The sequence below is a fragment of the Ptychodera flava genome, chromosome 21, assembly GCF_041260155.1.
Source record: "Ptychodera flava strain L36383 chromosome 21, AS_Pfla_20210202, whole genome shotgun sequence".
Classification (NCBI taxonomy): Eukaryota; Metazoa; Hemichordata; class Enteropneusta; family Ptychoderidae; genus Ptychodera; species Ptychodera flava.
The window spans coordinates 25,884,281-25,898,344 of NC_091948.1; the positions used below are offsets into that span (position 1 = coordinate 25,884,281).

Sequence of the window (14,064 nt, forward strand, 5' to 3'; positions counted from 1 at the left end):
AGCTCTCAATTGCTAAACAAACACCATTCTGTAAATATTGATGTGTGCACGTATTTTCACATGTTTTTAAACGTGTTTTATATCCCTAATGACGGCGACTTTACATCATATTGTCATTTGTATGTTGCAAAAGTAATATCAGATCATGTCGTTGTACCGATAAAGAGACTATAGTGTCTGCTCTGGTGTTACACCTATAAAAGCTATTTATATGTATGTATAAACAATACATAAGATTATCATGTAACATTCGGCTGGTTGGACTCAGGCTTGCAGCTCGAATTTCTTTGTTTTGTCAGGACAACAGAATTCAAACTGTGCTTGTTAATATCAGTCTTAAGGTAGTATGCGCCCCGAGAGTGAAAGACTTCAAACTTTGCTCAAACTTTTCTCAGTGAAAGGTTCGACCTTTCTCTCGTCCGAATCAAGAATAAAAATCAGGGGTAACAGTGCAAATTTTGGTACAAGAGAAACAAATAACCTAAACCTTATCGATATCAGAAATTCAAAATGGCCGCCATCCCTGTGTTAACCTTATGGAGCAAAATATAATTTTCGATTTTCGTAAAACTCAGAGGGTAAAAATTTTATTGCACCAAGAGCTTTAAAATGAACCCCAACAAGTGGTATATAAGAAGACAATTGTAAAAGTTTGAGAGTCCGAATACCAGCGTCCCCGATGTGCATGCTACCTTAAATACAAGCAATGCCAGCCAGAAGATTTACTCAATTGAATGTCCACATACCACCAGAGTCCTCAGCTTACTTTGCAAAGTCTTTCGAGCGGCAATAAACCTCATAGATGCATATAATCGTAACTGCACACATTTTTTTTCGCTTTGAAACGATATCCACCTGACGAAACCAAAAGTATGGGATGTTCAACAAAAAAAGTTGCGCGTGAAGAAAATGGGAAGTTGTGGTCAAAGCATGTTTGTGAACGAGCCATAAAGTTAATATCATCGTGATAAAACAGTCCATAGTATAGAGGCAACTCATTGCACAACACTCACATATTAATTGTACATTCAAGTGTCACTGAAACTCAAAGTTAACTTTGTCCTGTAACTTACATTCAAAAAATTGCAATAACACATCCAATCATGATCATTAAACCCAGCTCTGCATAATTTACCATCAGCGCATGTTCTGCAACCTCTGTCAAACAGCACCGAGCCGTCGTGCACACACAAACTCTCGAACTGTAAATTTAGTCATTGCTTCAGTTCATTGCCAGAAACAAGACAATCACATGTTACCATGTTACAAGATGACGAGTACATGCAGTCCACAGTTACCCGAAAACAATTTCACAAAAGCAGTCAACAAGAATGGAACATATATCACAGTCACATACCGAGCTGTTACATTTTGGAGTGCGTAGATAAACAAAAGTTTAGAAGAATAAAAATGTTACCCCTGTTTGTTGTATTGGTTTAAATTATGGCAACCTTTTACACCTGTATTCATATGGTATTTATAGGAAACAGGAAGAATGAAATAGTCTATATTATCGTTTCCATGCACTTACCTTAAAATGAAGGCGATTTTCTGTCTGATATTCAACGTCTAATGTTACTGTTTGCAGATCACCGCCATATATGGAAGGGCTATCGGGTATGCGTTCGAGTGTGACTCTGTATCCCCAACTTTGTTGAGCCCTCGACCCAACAATACGGTATTGTCCGTAATTTTGCGGGTAGAAACAGTGGGGTACATTAGCACTGACATCATCAGTATGCCAAGTACATCCACGCCTCTTGCATTTGTCCTCATTCTCCGCATCGTTGTCCCCGGCATCCGGTAGACAATCGAATCGCTGGCTTTCAGGTAAGAGCACAGTCGGTTCGTCGACGGGCTCATCGCCGCTATTGTAATCCGGATGCAAAAAGTACGTCATCGGAACAACGATGGCCGTCACAACACAAGCTGTGATAAGAACGACCAGAATCAGCTTATTACCCTCTGACATTGCCATCTTTAGAAACCCGAAATGGTGCTCACAGCCGGCTTTTCGACTTTGGGAACTTGCGCATCCGTGACCCGCTTCGTCTATGGACGACCAGGAGTGGCGCTAGGCGGCGAGGAGAGCTGGTACAAAGAGTTTGGCCCTCTGAGTGAAAGAGCTTGATGGTACGTTGTAATGATGGCTGTTTTATGGTACGTACGTATTCATGTGTTATCAGTGAACTTTGATCTCAAGAAATTATCCTTGGGTACTCATACAAACCAGAGAAGGGCAAACACGAGAAGTTCCTATATTTGAGAAAGAAGTAGCTTGCTTGCAAGAGACTACGGACTTCACTTCCTATTCAGCACAGCTATTTTATGTACATGGATATCTATAAACATCTTCAACAGAAAGACTGTCGAGTCTACGTGTCACACGTCAACACGAATAACTGCACGAATAGTGTAAACTTTGCCAGGGTCGATCTGAAGGCAGCGCACCCGGCAACTGAGACGACACTCAACATCGGCAGCTATTGGTGACGGTGGGAAGTACGTCTCGGGTGTTGAGGTTAGGGGTTGTTGGCGTGGACAGTTAAACATACTCACACTCGACGAAACAGTCCAGAATAACAAAAGCATATTGTGAAAAACTGCACGCATATATTCGCTGCTACGTTTTTGCGAAGCGCGCCATCAGGGAGTGTTCAGTTATTATGGCCGGGGTGGACCGGCAAATTCTTCCTGTGCATCAGTCAAAATCAGTGAACCCCCTTAACCATTGCACCAAAAAATTGATGACCGTCCCTTTTAATATGACAAAATTTCATGATCCCCTCCCCACATTGCTTGAGTAAAGCTTACATTCAAAAAACACCTCTGGAGGAGAGGGGAGATAGAATCCAAAAAAAGTCTCAGATTTTTTCAAATGACCCGTAACAAACTCACAATGCTTTCTAATCTTCCCTTCTGACTTGCTCTAATTTTGAGATCCCCCTCAAAGGGATTGGACAGAAATTACAGGTGGGTCGTAATTTTTATGCAAGCTTTTTTGAAGGGTCGTGAAATTTTATGCATGCCTTTTGGGGAGGGTCACCATTTTTGTGCAACTTTTAGAAGGCAAAGGTGGCCGACATCGTGCTTCGTCATAAAATATCAAATCATAATACATGGGAGTCTACTGGGCAAAGTATTATCATTTTCCCCATAAAAATAAGCTATATCTGTACATTTAAACATGTTTGATAATTCATGTAAATGTACATCGCTTGAAGTGGTAGGCAGAACATGCGTATATATGTATATACAAAAAAATCGATATTTGGATTTCATTGATAATGTTGATTCACTATACATGGTAGTCTATGAGAAAACCATGTAATACTTTTTCAATACAAAACTAGCAATATCTATGCATTTATAGACATTTGATAATTGACATAAATGTACTTGATTGGAATAGGGTGGTTACAACTCGTATGTGTACAAAATTTGATTTTGAAATTTCACCGAAAATGTTCACTCACTATACATGGGAGTCTATGACAAAACTCTGAATAATTTTTCTCAATGAAAAACTTGCTACACTTGTGTATATATAGATGTTGGATAATTGACATAATTGTACTTGATTAGAATAGGATGGTTAAAAGGGCACATGCGTTCAAGAAATTTGATTTAGGAATTTCACCGAAAATGTGGATCTAATATGCATGGTTATTCTATAAGAAAGTATGAGTAAAACTAAATCTGTGCTTTTTATAAGTGTTTGACAATTGATACAAATGTACTATCGGAGGTGTTTGAAATTTCAGATGTGGACAACAATTATAATTATTGGAATTTCATCACCTAAAGTATCATTTCTCATGGTAGTCTACAGCAGGTAAACTATTAATATTTTCCCTGACAAAACTTGCTGTATCTCTAATATTTGAGTAATAGGAATTGTTCATTGCCCTCTTGAGCTCAATTTACAATAAGACAAGCCTCAGAGTTGCCAAGGCAAGATGTTCACGTGACAGATAATTATACTTTTATTTAGATTTACAGTTAAACGACTTCAGAGAATAAAATCATGCAGCGAATCATTTTTTTTTTCCCAGAATATTTTTGAATACCTAAACTGCTTTTTGACGGGAAGGATAGTTATGAAAATCAAGTGATCCCCCTCTGTGCTGTTTGAAAAATACATGACCCTCCTTTGCAGTTTTCAAAGTTACGGTGACCCCCTGGATTTTGCCGGCCTACCCTTCCGTAATAACTGAACGCTTTGTGGAGCTGTTGAATTTTTTGTAATGTTCTTATCCTTAATTCAAGATGTTATTATGCTGAGTTTTCACTTTTTTATGTCATTTGTAAAGGCATAAACTGGCTTTCGGGATATTTTAGACTGATAGAGTTTAATCCAAAGCCGGCTAGGTCAAGCAGGTCAGGTCTAACAATCTGAAAAGCGCCCCTAACAGCGATCATGAAAAAGGATGGACAACATTTTACAAGCGGTATAGCCACAAATTGATGATGTCAAAGATCTGTGTATTAATTGAAGTAAGGTCAAAGGTTACGTTCTAAAGGGTCGGTAAAATATTTTCTGGGTAAGAGTTAGGAACGGGGCCTAAGAAACTTAGGGTGAAATGATTGAAAAGAAGGGTCCTGATTTTCACTACCTTCTTTCCATTCTAACTCTCCATGTCTTCTACAGCCATCCTCATACCTATGTGGAGGGAACAGTTGATGAATTACAGGGAAAGATAATGATATTTATTATTTATACTGTTTATTTTAATCAAATACTGCTACCGGACTCGTACCCAGCAGCTTCAGCGTTAGCGTGAATACTGAGAGTATGATACATGTAATTATGCAAGCCGAAACCCTAGAGCTTACGAAGGTGTGAAATACTTACTTCCAGTTATCAGTTTTATCAGATACGACGTCGGGCAAACTTCGGAAAGCTGAAAAAAGTTGACTAGAGAGGGTTTGGTGACACGCCCACATTGCATTTTCCTTTTGCCATATTTAATAATCGCGCGCGCCAAACGATAAAAGAAATAAAACATAACTGTTCTGTAGACCATCAACGGTATTTCTGTGATTTTGCAACATGTGCATTTCACGCTTTTAGTTAGTCAGTACCGTAATAACAAGGCGTCTGTGTTTTGTGTATGGCAATTTTTGACGTCATCAGTTTGTGGCTATATCATTTGTAAAATGGTGCCAAATGGTGAAATGTATGCTCCCTTGCTACATCTCGCCAAATAGTGAAAAATTGAGCACGGTGAAAGTAACGGTTGTTTTTACAAAGAAGTAAAAGTCAAAAGCCTAAATGTCTGAAAGTTCTACAAAATTGACAATTCTAGGTTGTAATATTTCAAGTAAATCCCTAAATCCCTAAAAAGTTTGTTGTAACTCTAGCAAATGTGTTAGAAAACAAATCATTCAATTCTTCACACATCTTTTTGAAAAACTTTACTGTCCGATACTTAATTTTGTGTATCGTACAATGAGAATGTGAAAATTTAATTCACTGTAGTAAAACTTGAAATGAATGGCTTCTGTATACTGGTTTTCGTGAAAGATATGTGAAATTTAAGCAAGCACGCTGACACCATTTTTCCCCTCAAATTTCTGATTGCTGTTATACCTTGGAATTCAATATATGACAATAGTTTTAATTCTCCCGATCTTACATCCTTAATAAACTTTGAGGACAGGTTTATATCTGTTTCGATTACCCTGAGCAAACGCTCGAACACATGCCGCGGTTACCCGAAGGGAAATTGTCTTCCCATAATACTTGCTCACACTTTTTAATTTAATTTGAAAGATTTATTGATTAAAAAGTCCGTCAGCTGTTTAACAACGGTGCATGTTACAGTAACACTGAACTTGATATTACGGTAGAGACCCTACAATTTATTTATTATTTGTTTATTTATTCATCCAGGATTAACACAGGAGAAGTGTCTACAATGGTTAGGGTGACTGAAACAGGTGCAAATCACCTATCCCCTACAATGTTTCAATGCTTTATCTTGTCTTGCTGCAAGCAGAGTACATATTTTGTACAGTTGGCCGGTATATTTTCATGCAAAAAACAGAACGATTTTTCATATCAATGAGGATTCATGATAAAAAACTAAAAAAGGAGCGAAGTTCCCCTTTAAGCTTGAAATTAAATAATTTCAACATTGTAGCCTATGTAAATGAAAATTATGAACTTCAATGAAGTTTGTTAATAACTTGAGGAAAGTTTGTTTGCCGAATGGTTTACAACACGTTGAATTTGCTTCAGAGAAAGTCAGTCTTGAATTGCGACTGTTAGCCATTTTCAACACACAATCGTAAGCCAAAACACACTGCGCATACAACATCTGTGGTAAAGTATTTCGCTGCCGTTGGCTGCGCTGTAGTGAAAATCATGGTCTTTCGGCATGGTATTACATACACTACGACCATAGAGCTGTGCTACTTCTCATTGCGCTCAGAAGATGTACTGTCAGTGATCCTGTTTATTGTTTTCTTTCAAAAAATACTCCTCCAGGTTCTTTATGACTATTTCTCGGTGATATGGTATAATGTAGCTAATGGGCCGGCATTTGGATAGAGACCGAAATCGAGGATCACAAACAGTTTTAACTGGGTGATCCGTCGCTCGAGGGCGCTCTCTACGCCCCCACCCCCCGAGAGCGTAGGGAGACGTCCTTGAGCGACGGATCTTTCATCTCAACACTTAATCTTAATTTTGAGTGAACAGCGCAGCCAGCGGTACGATGAGTATGAGGAACAACAACACCCGAAGGGGCAATTTATTGAAATGCTTGGCCAAGGGCACATCCAAGGGGCTAAGAGAAAGCGACCATTCTGTGGAATGGGCCTTTGTGTAGACAGATGTTTTAGACTGCGTTTTGTTTTATGTATTCGTCGATAGAATTCGCAGCGTATCAGAAAACCTAAATATCGTAAATAGAAAATGCTATGGTATTTTGTTTCTGAACCATATTTGTGTAGAAATGTATGAAAGAAGTTTAAACAAAACCGATCTTTTTTCCCTTCAGCATCGGCATTGCCCTTCATTCAGTAAAGAAATGTTGACCATTATACACAGATACTGATACAAAGTACAGATATGAATATTTGTAGGTAGCCACTGACCATATAAGAGTGGCGGTCCCTCTGTAGAAGGTCTGTAGCATGTAAAATCTCACGGGCTTGCCTGAAAGTGACTATGAGGTGACATCTGTATCAGGGCAACCACTATGAAATGTTTGACTCTATGAGCAGCATTTGTGCACTACCTACATTATCAACCTCGCAAAGCAGGACATTGAAGCAAAGTCCGAAAAATCGACATGTCGCATCTTCTCCTTCTCATAGGCATCATTTTAATGATGGTGGACAGTGAAATGTTCCTCTGGGCGGCTTTAACCTTTACCACTGGCTAACTCGTCTACAACACCATTTTATTTCAGTGAAGATGAGGTCTGTTATTACCCACACGTTTCAATAGCCCTTTATTGTCTTCATTAAACTGCGTGGTGAGCCTATTTTCGATTAATTTTGTAAGGTAGAACGCCTTTTGGCGACAGATATTTGGACACTCAAATTTTTACAATTCCTTCTGATTTACCACTAATGGGGTCATTTTAATGCTCTTTAGAGTAAGAAAAAAATCACCGTCTTAGTTTTCACAGTATTTTCGAAAATCTAAAAAAATTATTTTCCCGCAGAGGTACCACAGAGATGGCTGCCTTTTGAATTTCAATATCAGTAATATTATGTAATTTGTTTCTTTAGTACCAAACTTTGCTCAGTGACCCCTGATTTTTATTCTAAATTTGTTAAAAGAATGGTTGAAACTTTCACTGAGGGAAGTTTATGCAAAAGTTTAATTCTTTCACTTTTTAGACGCAAACTATCTTGATGCGACGTTCGGATTAGATCGCGATAAGCTCCATTTTCGTAAACGTATAGGCCTAATATAGCTGTAACCCTCTCTTACCTGTACAAAAAGAGGGCGTCACTAATTTGCGTCACTTAACCCAGGCGCACCTGCACATTTTTGCCTCTTATAGTATATTTTAAACCTGTCGATGCAGTCAGTATATTGATCGTGCCTAGAGTTGACATGAATATTTTAAAGGAAGACAGTGATGTAGTTACGTCTCCAGAGTAAGTATATCACTCTATCTAGTGAATTCGATTTTTTGCCATAAGTCTAGCATGTTGAATCACAAATTTTGACATCTGGATCTTTTTTATTGGGTGCTCCTATCAATACAGTCTCTGTGCAATCTCCGATATGATAAGTCCGAGACGTTGATATGATGAACCTTAGACCCGGCTTTAAAGATCAGGATCACTAGTATATGAATAAGGCCAAAGTAATTAAATTCTTTGTTTTGGGTCCCAACCCGCTTAGGTTTTTAAGTTTTCATGAAATATTTGAATAGGAATTTGAGGACATGACCGCTTAGCTTTTCTGAACTAAAATTTTGTTACAATTTTTTATTTGCTGCAATCAAATTACATTGTGTTAATTTTCTTGTGTGTGTTTTTCAGCCTCTTAGACGCGTACCTTTTCCCATTTAGAGTGGACGCAAAACAAAGAATTTAATTACTTTGGCTTAGTAACCGTCAGCTCATACTCAGTTTAAAGAGCGCCCTCTAAGTCCATATGAGCAGCTGCTCCCATTTTATATTGAGCATAGAACACGTTTGAAAATGAAAATCATGAACGAACAAGTGAATGAACAAGTGAATCTCTACTATCTTCTACAAATAGTACGTTATATTCGAAGACATATGTATTGTGAATCTTTGATATTTCAAAGACTTAAAAAAATTCACCGCATCACATATTGCATGCAGTCGCCATGTCTACGGACTCGTACCGCCGTGTATCAAATTTCAAACGTGTAACACAATATGAGCTATTAAATTAACATCGATCGAGGGTTACCTGGTCGCAAAGAATAAAATATTGACTATGCAAATAAGCTTTTAGTTTGCAGCAGAATGTCATGACTGAAATGAATTTCCTTCCCTTATATCGAACTATGACCTGTATTTTTACACACTGAAATGTGTTTTCATAATACATAAATTACATATTTACGGAAAATCAATATTCATCTATATGCTTCCGATAAGTGCAAAACTTGTATGCTGTAATATATCTAATATACATTCCTTTGAAATCAGCGAAAAACACACGAGAGCGGCGTGCACTCATGTAATCAATCATTAGTCAATATATGCCTGGTGCATTTATATCTATATTATGCGCGGATCGATTAATCGAGAAATCGATCATTTTTCTCGACTTAGGAGAGCTTCGATCTGTACGTCTCACCCTGAAAGCTATCAATGAATACAGCTATTCATCTATACACCCTAAGGCACACAGGTTAGCCATTAATATTCTCTCAAGTTTTCTTCGCGGTGAAGAGTTTCTCTCAACTCAGCCTCTGCACAACTGCTCTCAGGATGACGTTGCTCATATTTCAAAGAAAATTAATAAACGAATATTACAGCGACGTGTCCGTTTGACATTAATTTTTGCAGCGTTGAAATCAATTCTCATATATCTGATCGCTACGATCTCACCGTAACCAACACTCGACATTCATTAAACGCGAAAAATTATGGGAATACGATCTGATCTACCGCTTCTCATCTTGCTATTGATATTAGCTTTCTCTCAGGGGTGCCCCAATAAATAAGTATGATATACATTGATTATTTCAAACCATATTGAGCAAAATTGATTCAAGTAAGACAAATGCATCAGAGGCGACGGAGCCAACAAGTTGCAGGAAAACTCTCTCTGTTTCCTTGGTAGCGCCGAACATTAATGCAGATGCCATACCTAATTTTGCTCGGGGGTGTTCGTTGCGAGGTAATCAACGGTGGGTATTGTAGTGCTTCGTGATAATTTTACGATGACGTTGTTGTCATGATCTCCCAGATTGTTGAATTTTAAACCGTGAATCTGACGTATGGTTCTCGCTAATTTAACGCCATGGTTGGACACGAATGGCACATTCCACGCCACCCAGATAATAGGTGAATATTGGTGTCCTTCGAACAATATGAGTAGAAAGTACCCTAACCCGTCTTCAACAGGCTTGATGAGAATGGTACACATAAGATGGAGGTAATGATGAATCACTAAAATCTTCAGATTTTCCGAATATGTAAGTCATGTACCTCATAAGTCCGATAAGCATTATCAGTAGCTTCTCTGCAAACTATGTTTTCTTAACGCCTTCATCTTTTTTCAAACGTCTCAAACGGTTTTGGGCACACCAAATCCGCCATATACACAGACACAAAGATTATCTCTTGGTCTTTCAGTCTGTCTTTGTGCGCCTGTGTCCCTGTGTCTGTCTGTCTGTCTGTCTGTCTGTCTGTCTGTCTGTCTGTCTGTCTGTCTGTCTGTCTGTCTGTCTGTCTGTCTGTCTGTCTGTCTGTCCTTAATCTTTACTACATGCATACCTTAACTACTAATGTCTATGATGCATACTTATCGAATATGGTTTTCTTGGTTTCTTTCGACTTCATTACGCCATTTCTACAAAATGTAAGTGTATAGTCTTTCTGTAACATATTTTATGCGTCTTATAGTAATTTCTATTTCTAGTCATTACTATGATACTGTTTCATGCCTGCGAGGACCAATTGTACCTTCGTATACGTACTAAATCGATGGCATAATTTTCCATTTGACAAATATGCCTGTTATAGAAGTGCAGAGGGTTGTCGGACAGTATTTTCAGCGATAACTTAAAAAACCGACCCCTTACTCCTGGTAAGCTATTAGTGGAACAGAAGTTTGGAATGAGGGAAGATTAGTAGACGTGTATATAACAAACCCTTCCATATGGATGTGATTTAACTTGTTTTCCTGAGAATTCCTATCTTGATAATCCATCACTAAGCCTAACCCAACGACCCCTTTACGTTACTAGTAATTAGTATAAAATGTTGCCTGTGTCCAGTGATCGTTACTATTGCCCTCAAGTGCTACCTTTCCCTTTTGCCGATCTTACCATGTTCAGACTCGTTATCTTTCAATTTTCCGGTGAACGTCACATCTATCTTGATGATGTAAACCCAACGTCCCGCTGAAACCCAAATATATCTAATCTTTACATTCTCCCCTAAAAAGTTGTATGACCTCTGTATTATGGCACACGAAACTAGATTGAAGCAATAAAGGATATATCCCAATAGACGTTAAAATCGTGCGAGGAAGCGTGGGCGAATCATGCAGAGGGCGTCCTGGCCTCGTTTTAGGTTCTGATCAGAGATGGTAATTTAAGCGTCGACTTCGAGATTGAAGAAGCACGCGTTTGTCACCAACGGTTTTCACACGATTCATGGAGCCGTAGGAAAGGACACATGAAGCATTAGTTTCCCCCAGGAGCTGGCTAGGCAAAAGGATATGGTTTCCTGTCTTTTCGACCTATGGCGTAAATATTTCCCTAATCATTCCCTTTGCTGGAATTAACACAGAGAGAACATGTTGCGCGACTGAAGAGTCACAAAACGTCTCTGTTGCAAACCTGCAGATTACAGTTATTCCATAGAACAGCTTGTTTCATGATACCTACCGTAACGATCTTTTGTAAAACATTCTCAGCTTGTAGGGTGTATCCATCAAAACAAATGACAACAGAATGCTCAAGGGTATTGACTCCATACATAAGAACCCTATATACAACTTATTCACTGGCGTTGATACAGTTGGTACCACATATAAATAAACCAGGATATTCCTTTTAAAACACCAGAATCGCCATGAGGTCACACAGTTCTGTCCCTCTGTATTTAAGGACCATAATTATAGTTTAATTACAATAACCGTAATGATCAGTGCTGTAAAGGCATGCGTTAGTCCTTTTCTTCCAAATCCTACCAATATATAGGGCCAATATTCACACAAGCTTATCAATTCAAATGATGAATACCTTGAAAAACGAAAGTGTTACATTTTCTTCTCTTAGGTCGCTCGTGAAGACATTAGACCATTCTCCTTCATAATAAGAAATAAAATACGAAGTCAAATCTGAAGATTTTTGGATGGGACACAGTCGCTCCTCCACGTGTTACAGAGATCGTGGATCAGAGAAGCAAATAGCTTTTAATTGACTGGCACTTGAAATTCAAGATGGTCGCCTTTCTCTCCGCATAAACTTCATAAATAGCTTAAACTTTCCATTGCCATTAAAGAAAAACAGCGCCTAGACAAGACTTGAGTTGTAAGGTGATAAGGTGATTAAAGTCCAAAACATGTGACTCCAAATCTCATTCTGTCTCAACATCCTCTACTTATACTTGTACCTTTAACGGAAACTTAATTTTGGAATTTTACTCGGAGAAGGTGCCATCCCCAAGAAGCTATACAAGTTTCTTTTTACAAGTTGTAGAACTGAACTAGTTTATTCCAGCGCAACCCAATCTGCATGGATACTATTCCTTTTTTAAATCCTGTTTGAAGTGTCTGAAGCAAACAAAACGTCGACATCAGAACGGCAGAGGACGACAGGAGTAGACAGAAACAAGTTCCAAATAAACGGTAATGCGCCTTTGATGAACGGATGGAGTGTTCATTGTTAGCATCTTCAGCAATGAGTTCAGGGGAGCTATGCTACACGTTCAAGTTGTTGGGGTATGTTTATTGCGTCCTATGTACTTTGATGTTTTATAAAACCACTTTCAGCGAAGGAAAATTAAGGTGAAGGACGAATCTTTTATTTTCAGTGCTTTAACTTTTTTGGCTACGAAATTCTTCATTACATAGGAAGATGGATCTTTATAGTGTAGGCTAGACTGTTGGTACTATCGATTGTTATATTTGGGATATTTTCCTTAGGGGTTCTTGAAATGTTAAACATACCTTAATCGCGTATAGATTGGACTGTTGATACACTGGGTAGTTTGCCAGATGTAGTAGAATAGATCATCGATACTAATTCGAGCCGCGTCGGACAGAAACACGTATGCGGACTTTACCGTGATAGAAAAACCCGTTCAATAGTGACATGTATTCTGCATATAGTGTGAGATCACGATACGCCATATGTTGTATCATTAATATATCATTCTGTAAAATGGTGCCACACAGACTCCGACAGGTACATTTCTAGTCTTCTTATACGTGAGTTTATAATATGTACGAAGCACTCCTGGTCACAGACTGAAAGATTTAGCAATGTACGGGTGCTACTCCATATTCAGCCTTGACCAGGGTAGGCATTGCCAAGCACCCAAAACCTACTACTAAATCTTTCATTCCATCCTGCCAAAGTGACAGCAGCATTACCACAATTTTATAACATTCCGTTTACGTTGTCATTTTTAATCGCCTTTAACCTAACATTTGTCTCTCGGCTCAACTGAACAAACGAACTAATAAACAACCTACTTACAAACGTGCACGCACGCACGTACCTACCTACCTACCTATTATACCAAACCAACCGCCTAACCGCCCAACCAACCAACCAACCAACCAACCAACCAACCAACCAACCAACCAACCAACCAACTAACTAACTAACGAACGAACGAACGAACGAACGAACGAACGAACGAACGAACGAACTAACTAACTAACTAACTAACTAACTAACTAACTAACTAACTAACTAACTAACTAACTAACTAACTAACTAACTAACTAACTAACTAACTAACTAACTAACTAACTAACGAACTAACTAACTAACAAACAAACAAACTAACTAACTAACTAACTAACTAACTAACTAACTAACTAACTAACTAACTAACTAACTAACTAACTGACTAGCTAGCTCAGTCACTCACTCACTCATTCATTCATTCATTCACTCACTCACTAACTAACAAGCTAGTTGTTAAATCGTAATATCACTGAGTGTGATTCGATCTGTTATGTTGGATCTCTGCCATAGAAATTCCAACTGTGTCCTACGTTTTACAGATCATTTCTTGTATTTAGTTCACTCAAGGTGTGACACACATTAATATGTTTTAACCGCACTGGCCTGTGCTTGCATATTATGAGTTGGAGCATAAAGGGAATTTTAATGTGTCAAAGTACGTACACATCAATCCAAGGTTTTC

At 38.4% G+C, this 14,064-nt stretch overlaps 1 protein-coding gene across 1 annotated transcript in view; it reads right to left on the minus strand.

The window, feature by feature from the left end:
• Nucleotides 1-2,119, minus strand: part of LOC139120938 (maltase-glucoamylase-like) — a 44,865-nt gene extending 42,746 nt beyond the window's left edge. The window contains exon 1 of the mRNA XM_070685528.1: nucleotides 1,532-2,119. The gene's annotated coding sequence lies outside the window, so the exon portion shown is untranslated. The remainder of the gene's footprint in view (nucleotides 1-1,531) is intronic.
• Between the last annotated feature and the right edge of the window lie 11,945 nt (nucleotides 2,120-14,064).